Source organism: Tursiops truncatus, chromosome 1 (assembly GCF_011762595.2).
Source record: "Tursiops truncatus isolate mTurTru1 chromosome 1, mTurTru1.mat.Y, whole genome shotgun sequence".
Classification (NCBI taxonomy): domain Eukaryota; kingdom Metazoa; phylum Chordata; class Mammalia; order Artiodactyla; family Delphinidae; genus Tursiops; species Tursiops truncatus.
Window position 1 is genome coordinate 152,948,145 of NC_047034.1, and position 17,394 is coordinate 152,965,538.

The window sequence follows — 17,394 nt, forward strand, 5'->3', positions numbered from 1 at the left end:
AAAAAAATAAAGGGCTTAGGACAGTGCCTGGGTCCTGGTGAACCCACAAGAAAGGTTAGCTATTCATGTCATGATCAGGGGGCAAAGGTAGTTAAGGTCACAGACTTTGGAGCCAGTCTGCCTAGGTTCAAATCTCAGGTCTGCTAAGAGAACTTGTGCAAATCACTTAACCCCCCTTGTGCTTTAGTTTTTTTAAAACTTGAAATGGAGTTAATGATAATAAAAGCTACTTTATAGGACTGTGAAAATTCAATGAGTGAAGTTGTGTGAAGCAATCAAAATGGTGACTGACATCTAGTAAATGTTATATATTAAAAAAATTTTTTTTTTACTACTGAAATTGTTTTATAAGCATAGCAACATTGAGGGTATCCTCCCCAGGAATGAAAATGCCTCTGATAACTGAGAAGAGCTCTCCTAGGGTCAGGCTGGGGAGACCAAGAGGGTGCATGACCCCTTCTGGCTCAGGGCTTCCAGGAGGAGGGGTGGGTTGTAGGGTGTGAGTCCCAGCCTGCTGCCATCAGTTGATGTCGCCAGACAGTTTCTCTCTCCCCTTAGTATCTCACTGGCCCAGTCGTAAAAGAGTTAGTTAGAGCCAAGGTTTCTTTCAGCCCACCAGACTGTGAGGCTCTGGCCGAGTTTCCTCTAGGGAAATCGACTCTGTAACACAGGCTGGGAGTGAGCCAAGCCCTAATGCGGTGTCCTTTGAAGGCGCGTCCAGCTTCACCATTTCAAATGCAATATGCTTATTGCCGGTCTGATTTTTATTGGGAAAAAGCAGTGGTGTACTTTCCAGGTCCCTGGGGTCTGAATTAAAATAAAGGAAGTACTTTAAAAAATCAAATCCAAATAGCAGGGCTTGGAAACGTGCTGTTAAGCGAGAGTATCATGGACCTCAGAAGCGGCTTCCACAGTCCTGAGACAAAGCCCCATGGTAATTGCATTTGGAGCTCCCAGAGGCATTGGTAATGGGGGCAAGCTTCTCTGGAAGTCCTGACTGCTCCGCAAAGCAGATCAATTATAAAAGCTACAGCTTATGGGGTACCTACTGAGTGCCAAGTCCTGTGCCATAGAATATATACTGGTAAGATGGCCACAAAAATGTCTTCGTTTTACAGATGAGGAAACTGAAGGTCAGATTTTTTTTTAAAAGCAAACAAACAAAAAAACTTTCCTATAGGTGGCAGAGGTGAGATTTGAATCTTTTGTTTTTGAACGTCAAAATCTGTGTGCTTTCCATTAGGCCAGTGTTTTTCAAATTGCCAAGTACTAAGACCCAGTAGTGAGTCATGAGATCATTTTACTGGACTGCAACCAGCATTTTCAAAAATGAAATAGAATAGAATGGAAGATACGACTGCGTTGCTTGGGTAAGGATAACTTGTGTTTAATGAAATATACGTATGTATTTCCATATATACACACACCCATATATACATATACACACACATACATCCATATATACAACTATAACACGTATGTTTGTATGTTCTGAGTGATGATGGAAAATATATTTCTTACCATGACTCGTAGTCAAAAAATCTGAGAGGGCTACTTCTCTAGGACATACTGCTTTCCAGCTAGTTATAGCTAACATTTACTAAGATTTCATTATGTATTTGGAATGTTCTATATATATGGGCTTAATTAATCATTACAACAACACTGTGAGGTTGGGTGCTACTAACGTCATCCGGTTTATAGATAAGAAGACTGAGGTTCAGAGAGATTAAATAATTTGCCCAAGGTCACAAAGTGAAGACGCAGCAAAACTTGAATTTGAACCTCGATTGTTCAGCTTTAGCATCTGTGTTCTTGATCTCTGCTACCGAGGGGCCTCTTGACCACAAGCACCGCACAGCCCAGTCGATGGGTCCTGAGGAATCTGACGCCCTTTTGCGTAACTGTATCTGTTACCGTCTTAAATAGCTGCAGTCTCTCACCTCTCCGTATTTTCACTGGCAAGACAGGCTTGCAGATCTCTCTGTTGAATCTGTAGCTTCAAATTTCTCTCATCCTCCTCTATTTTAGATTAATTAACCTCCTAATTATTTAGACATTCATTCACCAACTTGTGTGCAATTCAAATCTATTACACTTCAGGGGATGTGTCTATATCGTGTGTATCCTGCTGCAAATCCCACGTGGTCAGGAGAGAAGTGGAGGGGGGAGATTCGTAGAATCAATTTTTAAAAATTCCAATGCATTTCTGAGGCATCTGAAGTGTTGATGAGATAGCTGGGGTTCTTGGGCGCTTGACTTTTAAATTCACATTTCTGAAAAGCAAGATGCAAAATTGATTATACAGTATGATCTCAACTGTGTTAAAAATGTATATAGGAAGGATTGGAAGGAAGTGAACAGTGTTTGCCTCTGGGTGGTGGGGTGATGGGTGATTTTGATGTTCTCCTTGCCTTCCCCCGCCGCCACCCTCCAAATTTCCTGCCATTGATAAAGTGTGTGGCTTTAAAAATTCACTAAGTAATACTTAATTTCCAAGGTAGAATATGGATTTGGAGGTCATTTGAAGGACAGTGTACTTTGTAGGCCAAACACATCATGCTTTTGGTGCAAATTAAGAAGTGTCAAAGTAGCTCATCTGTAGGGTCCCAGTCACGTGGCATATCATGGCATGATAACACTGCCCATGTGGCTGCTACCCACTCTCTTCCTGCTGCCTCAATCTAATATGGGGAGCAGCCAGGCTGGAGCCCCAATTCTGCATCTGACCAATAGTCCCTTGGGTAGGGTTAGGATCTGCTGCTCACAAGCGAGCCACTGCAGAGTCTGACTTCCCACTAGACTGTGCTGTTGCCCCTGGGCTGGCCTCTTGCCTTATCCATCTTTGTACTTCATAGGGCCATGCATGGGACCTGGCCCAGGAGGGATGATGGATGTTTGAGGAATGAATGTGTGTGTGTTCATCACTTCCTATAGTAAGCATATATTTGAGGCTTAGAAGGACGATTGTGGGCTTGGTTTCTGTATTTATTTTAAATAATGGGACTGAGTAACCCTGTCAATAAGACAGTAGCTTATTCCAATACTTCTAGTGAGCTGCCTTTCGGGGAGGTGCCAATCTTCCCCCAGACTGATGGGCAGGAGGCAGAGTAACAGGGTAGTTAAGCAAATGGACTTTGGAGTGAGAATGCCTTTAGTTTTCTAACAGAAAAAAAATAGTAGTGCTTCCTCTCAAGGGTTGTTGTGAAGATGAAATGAGATAATACATGGAAACCTTTTAGAACCGTGCCTGGCACCTGCTAAGGGCTCAGATAATGTGGATGGTGGTGATGATGATGATTCTTGAATTGTTTCTAGGGGGTGTGACACTGTGATGGGCAGAACCAGACTCATCTGTGAGCACCTGAAGTGGAGGTGGTAAAAATGTCTGGGCCATATGGGCTAAAAATGGAGGAGGAGTTGTTTACTGAGGAAATCCAGTCTGGCTTCACTAGAAGGTGGATGAAATGATTGTGTGAGCGGCGTGGGCCGATGGACTGGTAAGGTGGGTAAGCAAGTTCATTCTCGTGGAAAGAAGAGAACATGGGATTTAAAAGCAGCAGCAGACCAACCTTTCAGTCCCAGTTCTTCCATGTACTGCCTGTATGAGTCACATAATTTTGAACCTCCCTCAACGCCTTCCGCTCTCAATGCTTACCACTCACCAGTATCCCCATTTCCTAAAGAATTCACTCTAATTCCTTATCTGGGCGTACAAGGCTTTGCCCCATCTGAGCCCAGGCTTACCCGACCTTGAATGGAATCTGTAATCTAGCCACAAGAAGTTACTTTCAGTTCCCCTAACATTTCTCGTACTTCCACACCACTGTGCCTTTGTATACACTGATTCTTTTGACTAGAAAGTCTTTTATTCTTTGTACACCTAAAATCCCTGCTCTTCAAGATAATGATGGTTAATACTTATTGAGGACTTGCTATATGCCAGGCTCATTTTTAAGCACTTGACATGTGTTAAATTATTTAATAGTCACAGCAAATCTAGGAGGTAGGTACCATGATTATCCTTATTTTATGAATGGGGCAACTGATGTAAATACCATTTAAGTAATTTGCCCAAGATCACACAACTAGTGAGCAACCGAACTGAGGCTCAAACCCAGGCAACACTGCTGTAGGATATCATTTTTAGCCACCACACTGCACTGCCTCTCTGGCTTTAAGACATTGTTGAAATTCAAGGCCAGTCACGGGAGACCCAGAAGGCCATTTGGCTCCCAGACCTTCAATCACAGAGAGCAAAAAATTTAAATTTTTGACATTATCTCCAAGTGAAAACCTTTATCCGGTCACAGAGAAACATTGACAGGACTGAAAGAGGAAGATGTTTGTCATGCAGCCTTAGTCTGTGTCCTGTTACTGGACCATCCTACCTGAAATGAACAATGAATCAGTATATTTTCACAATCTTGGAATTACCTTGTGACTAGCACAATTACCTTGCATTATAACACATATGCATGACAATCATCTGTTAAGTATAAGCATTTAAAATATACCAAAATTCTGTAACTTTGATTTTATGTGTTTATTTTAATATACCAAAGTCTTCAGAACAGAAGTGATGTGGGCCTCCGGGGCTCTGGGTGAGCCCTGTTTAAATGGTCTCCTGCCTTAGATTCTCCCATCCTCTGCCTTACCCATTCCTCTTCACTACAGTGGAAAGGTGGACATTTCTAAGTTGGTGCTTAACATGTCACATTGGGCTTGCTTATCTATAGTGCCTGGGGCGGGGGGTAGACTTTACAGCCAGACTCCGTGGGTTCAAATCCTACTTCTGCCATTTGCTCTCTGGGAGAACCTGGGGGAATTTAGTTACCTTTCTGGGCTTGTTTTCTTATCTGTAACATAAGGATAATCACTGTGCCTACCTCACAGAATTGCTGAGGATTAAATGAGTTATCACTCATGAAGGGCTTGGACGGTGCCTGGCTTCAGAAGAGCTCAGTAATGTTAACTGTTACTAGGATGAGCATGACGAGGTCCTCCTCTCTTCTCCTGGTGTCTGAGAGTAGGAGCTGCATTTTATTCATCTCTCTGCCCCCCAAAATTCCCCAGAGTGGGGTCCAGAATATGTGCTCCCAAAACGTCTCTGAAATAAGTGAATGAATACCTCTGTGAAAGTGAGCTGACTGTACCTACCCCACAGGGTTGTGGTGAAGATCAAAAGAAAGAAACCATGCTATGCTAAAATCCCCAGGACGCTGTAAAGCATGAGATATACGTTCCTTCCCTCTTACCTCACACTTCTTCTAGACACATGCCTCCCTGACAAATGTACTTACTTAATTCAAAGCCCTGCTCATGGACAGCACTGAGCGGTCAGGTAAGCAGGCAAGTTTTGACCAATCACCACCAAGCAGGCAGGTGCTGACCAATCCCCAGCCTGCATCGGTTATTCTGACTGGCCGGCGGCACAGGTGGTTGCTGACTAGCCTTTGAAATGAGGGCACCTGAAGCCATGAGGCCCAGACCCAGACCTGTCTGTGGCTCATTTGGTGCCTCCAGGGAAGCATAGACCCCGTGTCCAGGAGCTGGGAGCACTTGGGGGTGGAGAGGCCTGGTCCTTCCCTAGCCTGAGGCTTGGCCATCCTCGAGCTGAGGTTGCCCTCAGGGAGGAGGGGTTGCCAAGGCAACAGGCATTCTCTCACCCAGCATGGGTTGTGGGAGTTCTCGCCCTGCTTCATCTTCTTTAATGGCCTGCTGCTGTCAGAGTAGCATTGCTGACATTCCCCATTCCCCCCTTGTTTATGGCATCTTTGGCTGCCCCTCCCCTGTTGCATGAGAAAGAAGCTAGAACTGTGAAATCACCAGAGGCTTTTGTCCTGTTTGGTACAGAACTGTGTTCTGTGTGGAGGTACAATTCCTGTTGGCCCGGGTGTATTGGAGCAGGGAGTGGGGCAGGGGAGCATAGGTTGGCCTTGGTTAATGAATTCCAGAAGTGCCTGTTTATTGTACCTCTTGAATTATGTTTCTAACAATGTTTATCTGTGTCCTCTCACCTAATCTTCCTTTCATTGTTGGTGCAATGTTCACAGCTTCATTTTCTTTGTCCTGAGGTTGAGGCCAGCAGGGATCCACAGCCTGGAATAGAAACCTGCAAGATCCTACAGGCTCGGAAAACCTGGTTGGGTTGGAGGGGACTTGTGGCCCCCTGCAGCTTTGAAAAAGTCTGTTACAACTTGTGACTTTCCCTCTCATCTTGTTCTCAGAGATTCGTTAGTTCAAACCTCAGAGAATTGTTTGAATTTATTCCTTCAGCCACTGGTTCTGAGAACCCGCCACAAACTTGGGGTGGGCACTGCAGCTCACAAGGGTGAGAAGACAGATTGCCCCTGCTGGCCTGGAGGCTGCCACCTAGAGGGAGAGGCGACTATAACACACTCATTCTAACCAAGAGCCAGATAAGGCGAGCACTAATAGCAGGAACAAATAGTTTGTTAAGAGCATTGCAGAGGGAGTGAATATTATTGTAAAAAGAGCTAGAAGTCAGGGAGACCATGTGGAAAAGGACAACTATGAAATGGACTTTGTTTGTTTTTTTTATTTTTAAGAAATTTTATTGAAATATAGTTGATTTACAATTTTTTCATTGATTTTTTAGAATTGAAGTATAGTTGATTTACGTTGTGTTAATTTCTGCTGTATAGTAAAGTAACTCAGTTATATACACATATACGTTCTTTTTTATATTCTTTTCCATTATGGTTTATCCCAGGAGATTGAATATAGTTCCCTGTGCTATACAGTAGGACCTTGTTGTTTATCCATCCTATATGTAATAGTTTGCATCTACTCATCCCAAACTCCCACTCCATCCCTCCCCCACCCCCCTCCCTCTTGGCAACCACAAGTCTGTTCTCTATGTCTGTGAGCCTGTTTCTGTTTTGTATATGGGTTCATTTGTGTCATATTTTAGATTCCACATGTAAGTGATATCATATGGCATTTATCTTTCTCTTTCTGCCTTATATGAAACAGACTTTGAAGGACGAAGCGGATTTCAATAGGAAAAGAATGGAAAGAAAAAGCTTACCAGAATACTTTTTTAAAACACAGGAGGAAGAACAATTATAGGCTAGTCTCACTATCATTATTTGCAAAGTATGGTGTTTGGCGTGATGATGGACCAAGTAAATGAAGGCATGGCCCCTATCTTTGAGGACGGGATAAGGGAGAAGGGTACAACCACACAACATACAGCCTGCTGTGCTGGGGCTATAATCATGGCACAAATGAAATATTTGGGGACTATTCAGAAGGGAGATGATCACGTTACAAAATAGTTGCCATTGGCTATATTTCTTGTTTTAGTTTCTGCCTAGTTCATGATTTCCTGGAAAATGTCATCTCTTTCCTTCCCTCCATCCCCTAATCTTCACCACCATCTTTCCTGTAAATGGATTAGAAGACAATGATTCCATCTCATGCTAATGACAGTAGCATAAGTACCACTTACGGACTGGCTATCAATCCTCGATACCACGGTATTAGCTATCTATCGCTGCATAACAAATTACTCCCAAACTTCGTGGTTTAAAACGATAACCACTTGCCCTGTCATAGTTTCTGTGAGTTGGGAATCTGCCTGTGGCTCAGCGGGGCCCCCTGACTCAGGTCTCAGACAAGCTGCAGTCAAGATGTTGGCCGGGCTGCCGTTAGATTCAGGCTTGACTTGAGAAAGGATCTGCTTCCGAGCTCCTTTATAGGGTTGTTGGCAGGATTCAGCTCCTTGGGGGCTGTTGGACTGAGGGCCTCAGTTCCACGCTGCCTATTGGCTGGAGGCTGTCCTCTGTTCTTGGCCACATGGACAACCCATAAGGCACTTCGCAGCAAGGGAGATGAAACAGAGAGAGAGTGGGGCAATGTGGAAGTCACAGCCTCTTGTAACCTAATCTCAGAAGAGACATTCCATCACTTTTGCCCGATTCTGTTTGTCACTAGCTACAGCATACACTCAAGGGGAAATTGCACAGGACGTGAACACCAAGAGGCGGAACAGTTGGGAACCATTTTAGAAGCTTGCACACTCCCACAACCACGCTATATAATAGGGTTCTCTCCTTTTCAAGAAAAGGAATTGGAAACTCAGGCTCACATACTAAGTAGCAGAACCAGAATTTGAACCCGTCTTTCTCCAAAGCCTGCCCCTTCCCACTATCTCATGCTGCCTCCTGTGGCTGGATAAAATCCCTCAGGACAAACAAGATGACATCCCACCCACAGAGTCACCTGTTCAGGTGGCTTTGTTGACACCTGCCCAGCCTCACACTGAGGCTTAGACTGCCAAGCCTGCCTACCTTTTCTATTCTCCCTGATCCCGAGGGCATTCCAGGTTTAGATAACAGTGAGGTACAGGAAAAGCCAAATATTTGATGCTCTCTGAGCAGCTCTGTTCCTGGAAGCCTCTGCACTAACCATCCAGGGTCTTGCCGAAAGCACTTGAGTGAGAACACGCACCTTGCAGTAACGTACTTTATTCAGAGATGATTAATCAGGAGCGTCCCCGGATGGTTTGGCACAGATGGAGGTAGGAGAGAGCGCCAGGTCGTAAATCCAAATAAATGTATAGCCTCACCATCCATCCCGTTATTACATCAGGAAGTCTGTGTTTCCCTTTAAGATATGGAAGAGGATTTGCATAACGAGGGCTCAGTACAGAGAGGCTAAATCCATCAGGCAGGTTTTTGATGGAGACTAAGCAATGGGACATTGTTTTGGACAAACTTAGGGATCTTGTCTTTGCTGATAGGAGCAGCATTATAGAAGTTTCACAAGACACTCTTAAGGCACTTAATACACGATGCCGTAAACTGTAGTTCTTTCTTGTTTCCTATTTTACCCTCTGTCTTGAAACTTCTCAAAGATTACCAACTTTATATCTGCACATCTCCTAAAACATCTTGTCCACAGTAGGTACCTAATCACTTTCTTTTTGGAGACCGTCTTAGGAGTGTAACCATCTCCTAAGTGAATTTCAGCAGCCATCTTTACATCAGTTTCAGCTCAGGTGGTTCTTTTTGCCAAAGCCTGGAGTGACAGCACCAACTCCCTGTGCTTGTAGCAACTCACGTCTACAGCGCTTTACACCGTCTATCTGGCCAGGAGGTGGGGTGCATGAATTTCCTATTTCATATTTAAGGCTTTTATAATTACTGAAGAAATATTCTGATGAGACTCTGGTAGCTCTGAATCTGTTCCTGGTTCTTGAAAATATTTGCCCTTAGTTCTGGGTCTGCCCTACGCAGGACTCTTACCTTCTCTCCCATTGTTTCCCTGTTTGTCCAAGGTAGAGAACAGTAAGCCATCTCTATTTTAGGATGTGTGAAGACAGACAAATTTCTTAATAAAAGAAACATTGGCCCAGGGACCAGATCTCTGTGTAAAAGTTACTTTGTTTCTGATATTGTCCCTTTTACAGGTCGTGGAAAAAACACTTATTCTGCCACTTGCCACATGGTATTAGTCCAATAAAATACATTCTTTACTGGACATTAGTCCAGTAAAATACATTCTGAACCTAACGTATCTCTATAACGAGACTATTATTACTCTCCTGCTTGCCTAACAGGGTTTAGGTGGGAATCACAGGAAATAATGGATATAAACCACTCCATGTATGCTGTTAATGATGACAATGTGATTGCAATAGTAATCACGCATCAGGCAGTTTCTCTGTGTCGGGAAATGTGCTAAGTCCTTTATATGAATTATCCCCTTGAATCCTCATAACAACCCTGTGAAGTGAATAGTACAATCCCATTTTACAGATGAGGAAGCTGAGGCCTAGAAAAGTTAAATGACTTGCCCAAGTTTATATAGCTTATAATTTATAAATTATAAATTATGCAGCCAGGATTCAAACCCAGACAGTACAACGACCAAACTCATGAATTTTCTAATTGACACAAAACTACCTCACAACATAAAGTACTGTATAAATACAGGATTATATTACCCCCCAGCCCCGGCCATCATTTATGCAAATATACAGTGTTTCTATTTTATTTTCACATTTACCCACAGAGTGCATTGAAATCTTTGTCTTTCACAATATAGGAAGCATGTAAGACCTTCTACATGGGCGCCAAGACCATCCAGTGGGGAAAGGAAAGTCTTTTCAACAATGATTCTGGGAGAACTGAATATCTGTGCAAAGGAATGAAGTCATATGCTTATCTTATGTCATGTACAAAATTAATTCAAAATGGGTTAAAGACCTAAGCATAAGACCTAAAACTATAGAAATTTCTGAAGAAAATACAGGGGAAAACTTTCATAACATTGGATTTGGCAATGACTTCGGTATAAAAGCATAGCAACAAAAGAAAAATTAGATAAACTGGACTTCATCAAAGTTTAAAACTTTTGTCTGCTAAAAGACAATATCAAGAGAATGAAAAGGCAACATACAGAATGAGAGAAAATATTTGAAAATCATGTATCTGATAAGGAATAAAAATCCAGAATCTGTAAAGAACTCCTACAACTCAACAACAATAAAAAATCCAATTCAAAAATGGGCAAAGGGGGCTTCCCTGGTGGCGCAGTGCTTAAGAATCCGCCTGCCAATGCAGGGGACGTGGGTTCGAGCCCTGGTCCAGGAAGATCTCACATGCTGCAGAGCAACTAAGCTCATGCACCACAACTACTGAGCCTGGGCTCTAAAGCCTGTGCTCCACAACAAGAGAAGCCCGTGCACCGCAACAAAGAGTAGCCCCTGCTCGCCACAACTAGAGAAAGCCCGCGCACAGCAACGAAGACCCAACGCAGCCAAAAATAAATAAATAAATAAGTTTAAAAAAATGGGCAAAGGACCTGAATAGACATTTCTTCAAACAAGATATACAAATGGACCACAAGCACATGACAAGATACTCAGCATCATTAATCATTAGGGGAAAGAAAATCAAAACCACAGTGAGATCCCACTTCACACAAATTGGGATGACTATAATCAAAAAAAAGAAAAATAACAAGTGTTGACAAGGATGTTGAGAAACTGGACAGTGGGTGCATTGCTGGTAGAGATATAAAATGGTACAACTGCTATGGAAAACAGTGTGGAGGTTCATCAAAAAGTTAAACATAGAATTACTATATGATCTAGCAATTCCACTTCTAGGTATATACCCCCCAAAAATTGAAAGCAAGGATTCGAATAGACACTTGCACGCCAATGTTCATGGCAGCATTATTCATAATGGACAAAAGGTGGAAACAACCTAACTGTCCGTCAACAGGTGGTATGTATATAAATCAACTATACTTCAATAAAAAAAGAAAACCACTGAGCTACCTCCCCCCAGATATTTCAAGGGAAAAAAAAAAACCCAACAGATGGTACATGTGGCATAGATATATAATGGAATATTATTCAGTTTTAAAGAAGAATGATATTCTGATACATGCCACACCATGGATGAACGTTGAAAATGTTATGCTAAGGGAAATAAGTCAGATACAGAAGGACAAATATTGTAGGATTCTACTATGAGGAACTTAGAATAGGCAAAATCATAGAGACATAAATTAGAATAGAGGTTATAGGGGCAGGAGGAGGGGGGAATGGGGAGTTATTATCAAATGGGTATAGAGTTTCTGTTTGAGATGATGAAAAATTTCTGGAAAAAGATGGTGGTGATGGCTGTACAACATTGAGTACAACATTGTACTTAATGCCACTGAATTGTACTCAACAATGGTTAAAATGGTAAAATTTATGTCGTGTATATTTCAGTACACATCCAAAACTTAAAAAAAAAAAAAAAGCAGTAAGAAATCTTACCTTAGGATATTTAGACCTTGTTAATTTGATTCTTTGTCACAAAATAACTTTTATTTTTCCACTACTTAAATATAAGTTCCTTGAAGCAAAAGTAGAAAATGCAGTTAAACCAAAAGAGGACAATTAAAACATCCCTTATCCTAGAGATAGCCACATTAAAATCTTAGCATCCTTCCAAACTGTCCCTCACCCCCTCTCTCCATGTCTCATTTTCCTTCTTTTTTCCCCTTTTGAGGCAGTTCTGCACCCTTCCATTCTCCAGGAACTTTAAGGTCACTTTCATTTGTGAGTTCTCATCTAGATCAAAGTTTGGTCTTACTCGTCCAATGGGTAGAAAAACACTCTCTAAAACCAAGCAAAGTGATAAAACACTGAAGAGAAGCCAAGAAATGTGTGATCAAAATGCTCCAATTCCTGCTGAGACCATTTGGAAGTTGCATCGGAAAGGACAACTTTCAAAACACTATGCCCAGAAGTCTCTGAAGACGTGTGCCCAAAGGAATAACCTGCAATGTCAACGTATTCTCTACCGCAGAAGAAATAATAAGAAAAGAATTTCAGTTCCTACCTGTCCTCCATTCCGGGCTCTTTATTGGGTCACAGGGCAGAGGCAAAAACTGCTGAGCAGTGTTCTTGGTCAACAGATTATTTATTGGCAGAAATGTCAGTTCCTCATCCTCCCAAGCAGGAACATGCCCTAACGCTACTCTCACCTTTCAGATTATGCACAAGTTCTAGCCAGCAAATTGCAGAGTGTGAATTTCTGTTATTTTCTAGTTACCATAATATAAGAGGGAAATTGATGGCTTCCTGTTTAAGGAGCAAATAAGCTTCTGCTCAGTAGGAGGTGCCCTTCCTGTTGAGCTTCAGAGGATCAGCAAAGATAGGCAGGCTCTGGACCTGGTTCCTTTCAGGAAGCTTTGCCCCCCCATGGTCCTAGATTCTCTTGCTCCATTTGGTTGTTGGGAAGAAGGAAACACCACTGGAGTTTCAATTTTGCTTATAGGGTCAGGAGGAGTGAAAGTCAACCTGGTTTCTAGGGGCAAGCCTGCTGCGTTGGCATTATTCCCTCCAGGGCTGTCTGTTTTACTTCTCAAATATATGTTTTGGTAATACAGTGATAACCCAAATCCAGAATTTCTATTTTTATTACCTTAGGTTTTCTTAAGCACCTCCACTACTTTCCATTTCCTCTTGGCCCTTTGGCTCCATTCCATGGAGTTTTGTCCACCTGTGCTCCTGGGCCATGAGGCCTACTTGGGCTGACTTTCCTTTGTTTCCATTGCTTGTCCTTAAATCTTGCCCTGTGTGGGACATGACCAGGCTGCTTGGTCTTCCAGAAGCCAACACACAGTTTGGTATGTGTCTTCCCCTGGGGAACATTCCAGATGGTCCTCAAGTTTACCCTGATCCTCTCCCTAGTTCTGCTAGCTCTTAAAGCTATTGTAATGCTTTCTCCAAATAGCTCTTAAAGATTCATTAATTAGTTCACTCATTCAACAAATGTTTATAAAGCTCTTATGTTCCAGGGCCTCTGTTAAGCACAGGATATATTTATAAATGAGAAAATCCCTAGCCTAGAATTCAGTTGAAATGAAGAAACAGGTTTTCAGCTCTCTTCACCTAATTCCTTGTGATGGTTCTTACGTTGTGAGTATAATCTTGGTGTTTTGGGGACATAGAGAATGTGTAGCCATGACCCCTGTTCTCTCTTTCTCCTCCTTTGCTTTTAAGACATGAACCTGCTTAACTTCCTGCCTCTCTAGCCAACTATTAAATGTTGGTATTAATCATCATTCGATCCTAGGTTCTCTCCTTTTCTCTTGTCATATATTTTTTTTGTTGGTGTTGTTTTCTGGATTTTTTTTCCCCCAGACTTCAGTTACCCACAATCACTGATGAACTCTCCATCTATTTCTCCAGGTAGACTCTCCCCTGAGCTTCCTCTGCCCTCTGTTCCCCTGCCTACCTAGGGTGTGTCCACATGCACTTGCAATTCAGCCTATGGAAGACTTCATTTTTCTCCAAAGCCTGTTTCTCCTGTCTTCATCCTCTTCCTCCCAGGCCCTCAAACGAGAAACCTAGAACACTAGCAACTAGTCTAATAACTTTCTGTTATTTGCACTCAACTGAGAAGCTGATTCCTAACTTTCTGCATATCTCATCTCCTCTCTAGACTCTCATTACTATCCTCTCCTGAACAGTCTAGGCCAGTGGCTTTCTAACTGTTTCACTCGAGTCCTTTTAGGCGCTTCCGAGGTTGGAATGGAGGAGGGTATCAAGCAAGACTTGGGGCTTCTCATCCCTGATTCAACCAGAGCGATTGCATGTTTATCTGTTTTACATATTGTTTGAGAAGCATTCAATGGCCAAAGGTTTGAAAACCATTGGTCTTCAAGCCATATCATTTCTTTCCTGGATTTTTGCAGGGATGCAGAGGATCATGCTCTCTGTTCTTTCATCCATCTAGTCCAGTGGTTCTTAATCTTGTCTTGACTGTGATGCACGCGAAGGGTGATGCTATCATGCTGGGCATACTTCCTGTTTTAGGTATAAATACCTGATGTACAATAAAGCAGTTAGAATGCAGGTGAATGAACGAGGTGCTATTATTATAAGTGTAACCTTGAATCCACTGTAATTTATTAAAGTAAGTAAATCCTCTTTTGTCTTTACCTATTATCTGTGATAAATGACTTGTAACACATCTCACATATGGTCTCCACTCTGCTCTAACCCACTCTCCACACTGCTGCCGCCCTCCACACGTGGGAAATCTCAGTCACTCTCCTGCCTGACGCCCTTCAGTGACTTCCAATTGGTTCTCAGGTGGGTTTTAAGCTCCTTCATGTGGCTGGCAAGTTTGGCTGTGATCTGGTCCTTGCTAACCTTTCCAGCTGCTGCTCTTGCTCCAATTCTCCAATGGCCCCCCATGCCCACCCAGCACATATCCAGACTGGCTGGGCTTCTGGGTTTTTGCCCATCTCTGCTTCTCCCCTTCTCTCCCTTCAGCTTGCATGTCCAACTCCAAATAATTTTTTTTTTAGATGAAATAGTTTCATTTCTCGTAGTAACTGCCACCCAGGTGGTCTATCAACCTCTTTTTCCTTTCTTGCGAAGCAGCAAAGATATTTAGTCCACCTTAATCTAATAATTTTTCAGCCTATTTCTTTTCTTTTTTTTTTTTCTTTGCGGTACGCGGGCTTCTCACTGTTGTGGCCTCTCCTGTTGTGGAGCACAGGCTCCGGATGCACAGGCTCAGCGGCCATGGCTCACGGGCCCAGCTTCTCCTCGGCATGTGGGATCTTCCCAGACCGGGGCACGAACCCGCGTCCCCTGCATCGGCAGGTGGACTCTCAACCACTGCGCCACCAGCGAAGTCCTCAGCCTATTTCTTAAGTGACTCATTCCTGTTCACACTCAATCCTGATCTTTTTTAGCTATTCATTTTGAAAAAAATTTAAGCGTATTGGAAAGCTGCAATAACCTTCCAATATCCTTCATCTGGCTTCACCAATTATTAGCATTTTGCTACATTTGCCTCCGTCTTTTTCTCTCTCTGTATTACGTGTATGCCTTTTTATGTACGCACACTCATCTTGTTATTATTTTCTTAACCATTGAAAGTAAATTGTAGACACCAGTACCCTTTTTTTACTCCTAAAGACTTCAATAAAGGATAACCTGGATTTTTTTTTTTTAACACATCCATGATATAACAGTCACATTCTGGACATTTAACGTTGATAACAATGCATTATCTACTAAAGAGTTCGTATCCATATTTGCAATTGTCTGAATACTATTCTTTATAGCAAATATTTTTTTCTGATCTAGAACCATCAATGTCTTTGGAAAGACTAGCCAGATGCTCTCTCTTCCTTGAAACCTTTCCTAATTGCCCTTTTCCTGACGGTGCTGACCTCTCCCTCCTTTGTTCCCCACTTGACCTCTTCAGTCTTCCATCATAATGTGCATAACATTTTACTTTATGTGCTTGTTCAGGTGTTTTGGTCTTCCTCTCCAGATTGGAAACCCCTTGAGAACAGAGGCCTTATTTTATTAATACTAGTTTCTCCAGTGTCTATTATCTAAATGAATTCAGTACTGAGCACCTAAGGAATAGCCTGGACATTGGGAACTCTAGGTTTGTGGTGACGCTTTTCTTATTTGATGGTGTCTCCTCCTATGACAGTAAACTGGCTGAGACGGTGGAGCATACATGGCACTGAGCATGAGAAGACCCCAATCCTAATCCCAGTTATGTTTCTAACCATCAGGGTAGCCTGGGGCAAGTTATTTCATCTTTGTGAATTTTAGTTTCTTCTGTATTTTGAGATTAATTTTTCTTGCTCTGCCTACCTCGCTGGGATGTTGGGTAGATCAAATGAGAAGATGAGTGCAAAAATGTTTTGAAGTGGTGATGTTATCCCAGAGGCAATATGGTCTGCTTGCTGGGAATGTTCTTAGTTTCAGGTCTGTTAGGATTACTGGGCTGCTGTACCCCAGATATACCCCAGGGCTCTTGCTCCACCTTCTGAGATGCTAAAATCACTGGGTTTGGCACATGAAGCACAGAGACCAGGAGCTGGTATAGGCTTCGGAAGCTGGGATAACTATAGTGGATCGGATAGCGTTGCTCCAAAATTCATGTCCACCTCGAATCTCAGAAATGTGGCCTTATGTGGAAATAGGGTCTTTGCAGATTGAGTTTTAAGTTAAGATGAGGTCATACTGGATTATTTAGGGTAAATCTAAGTCTAATGACTGCTGCCCTTATATGAAGGCCATGTGAACACACGCAGGGATGAAGGTCATGTGACGACACAGGCAGAGATTGGAGTGACGCAGCTACAAGCCAAAGGGCACTAAGGATTGACAGCCACCACCAAAAACTAGGAACAGGCAAGGAAGGATCTTCCCTGGAGACTTTAGAGGGAACATGGCCCTGCTGACACCTTTCCTTTGGACTTCTAGCCTCTAGAAATGTGAGAGAATACATTTCTGTGGTTTTAAGCCACCCAGTTTTTTAGGGCAGCCCTAGGACACAAATGCAGTGACTTTCTCCTCTCCACCTCCATGACACTTATGTGAGAAGAACCTTCCTACTGGAGTTGAAGCACCAGATGAGTGGAGGTGAGAAGGGGTGGAACTAGGTCGCTGAGGGCACTCGGTGCCCTCCTGTGCCTTCTAACCCCCTGTGTGGGTTATAGTCCTGTTGGAGACAGGGAAGGAAGGGCTCTGGTTGGCCCATCTTTCCTCCATAGTCTCAGGGGGAATGTTCTGAGTAAGGGTGTACAGAGCCAGAGCTCCCCACCTTGGAGCCCCATATATCAGGATGGGCTCCACGGATAGTTCCATCAGCAGCTTTAGTTTGTGAGCTCACTGAGCATTGGGAGGGTTTGTCATGGCCTCAAGGGCTTGGCTTGGTTACTAGGCGGTGTCTCGAGTTTGGGGCCTGTACCTGCTGGTGCCATTTGACGCTGAAGGAGATACTGCATCTGTGATCTGAATGCCTCCTCTTCACTGCCAAGGCATGTCTTCACTGGGGCGGCTCTTCCCTGATGCAGGGAAGGTGCTACACACCC

At 43.0% G+C, this 17,394-nt stretch overlaps 1 long non-coding RNA gene across 1 annotated transcript; it reads right to left on the reverse strand.

The window, feature by feature from the left end:
• Window positions 1-1,373: 1,373 nt before the first annotated feature.
• LOC141276172 (uncharacterized) lies at window positions 1,374-17,305 on the reverse strand. The gene is made up of 3 exons (XR_012325317.1): window positions 17,271-17,305; window positions 6,021-6,102; window positions 1,374-2,276 (listed from the first exon to the last, which is right to left on the reverse strand). It is a non-coding gene; the product is annotated as an uncharacterized lncRNA (long non-coding RNA).
• Between the last annotated feature and the right edge of the window lie 89 nt (window positions 17,306-17,394).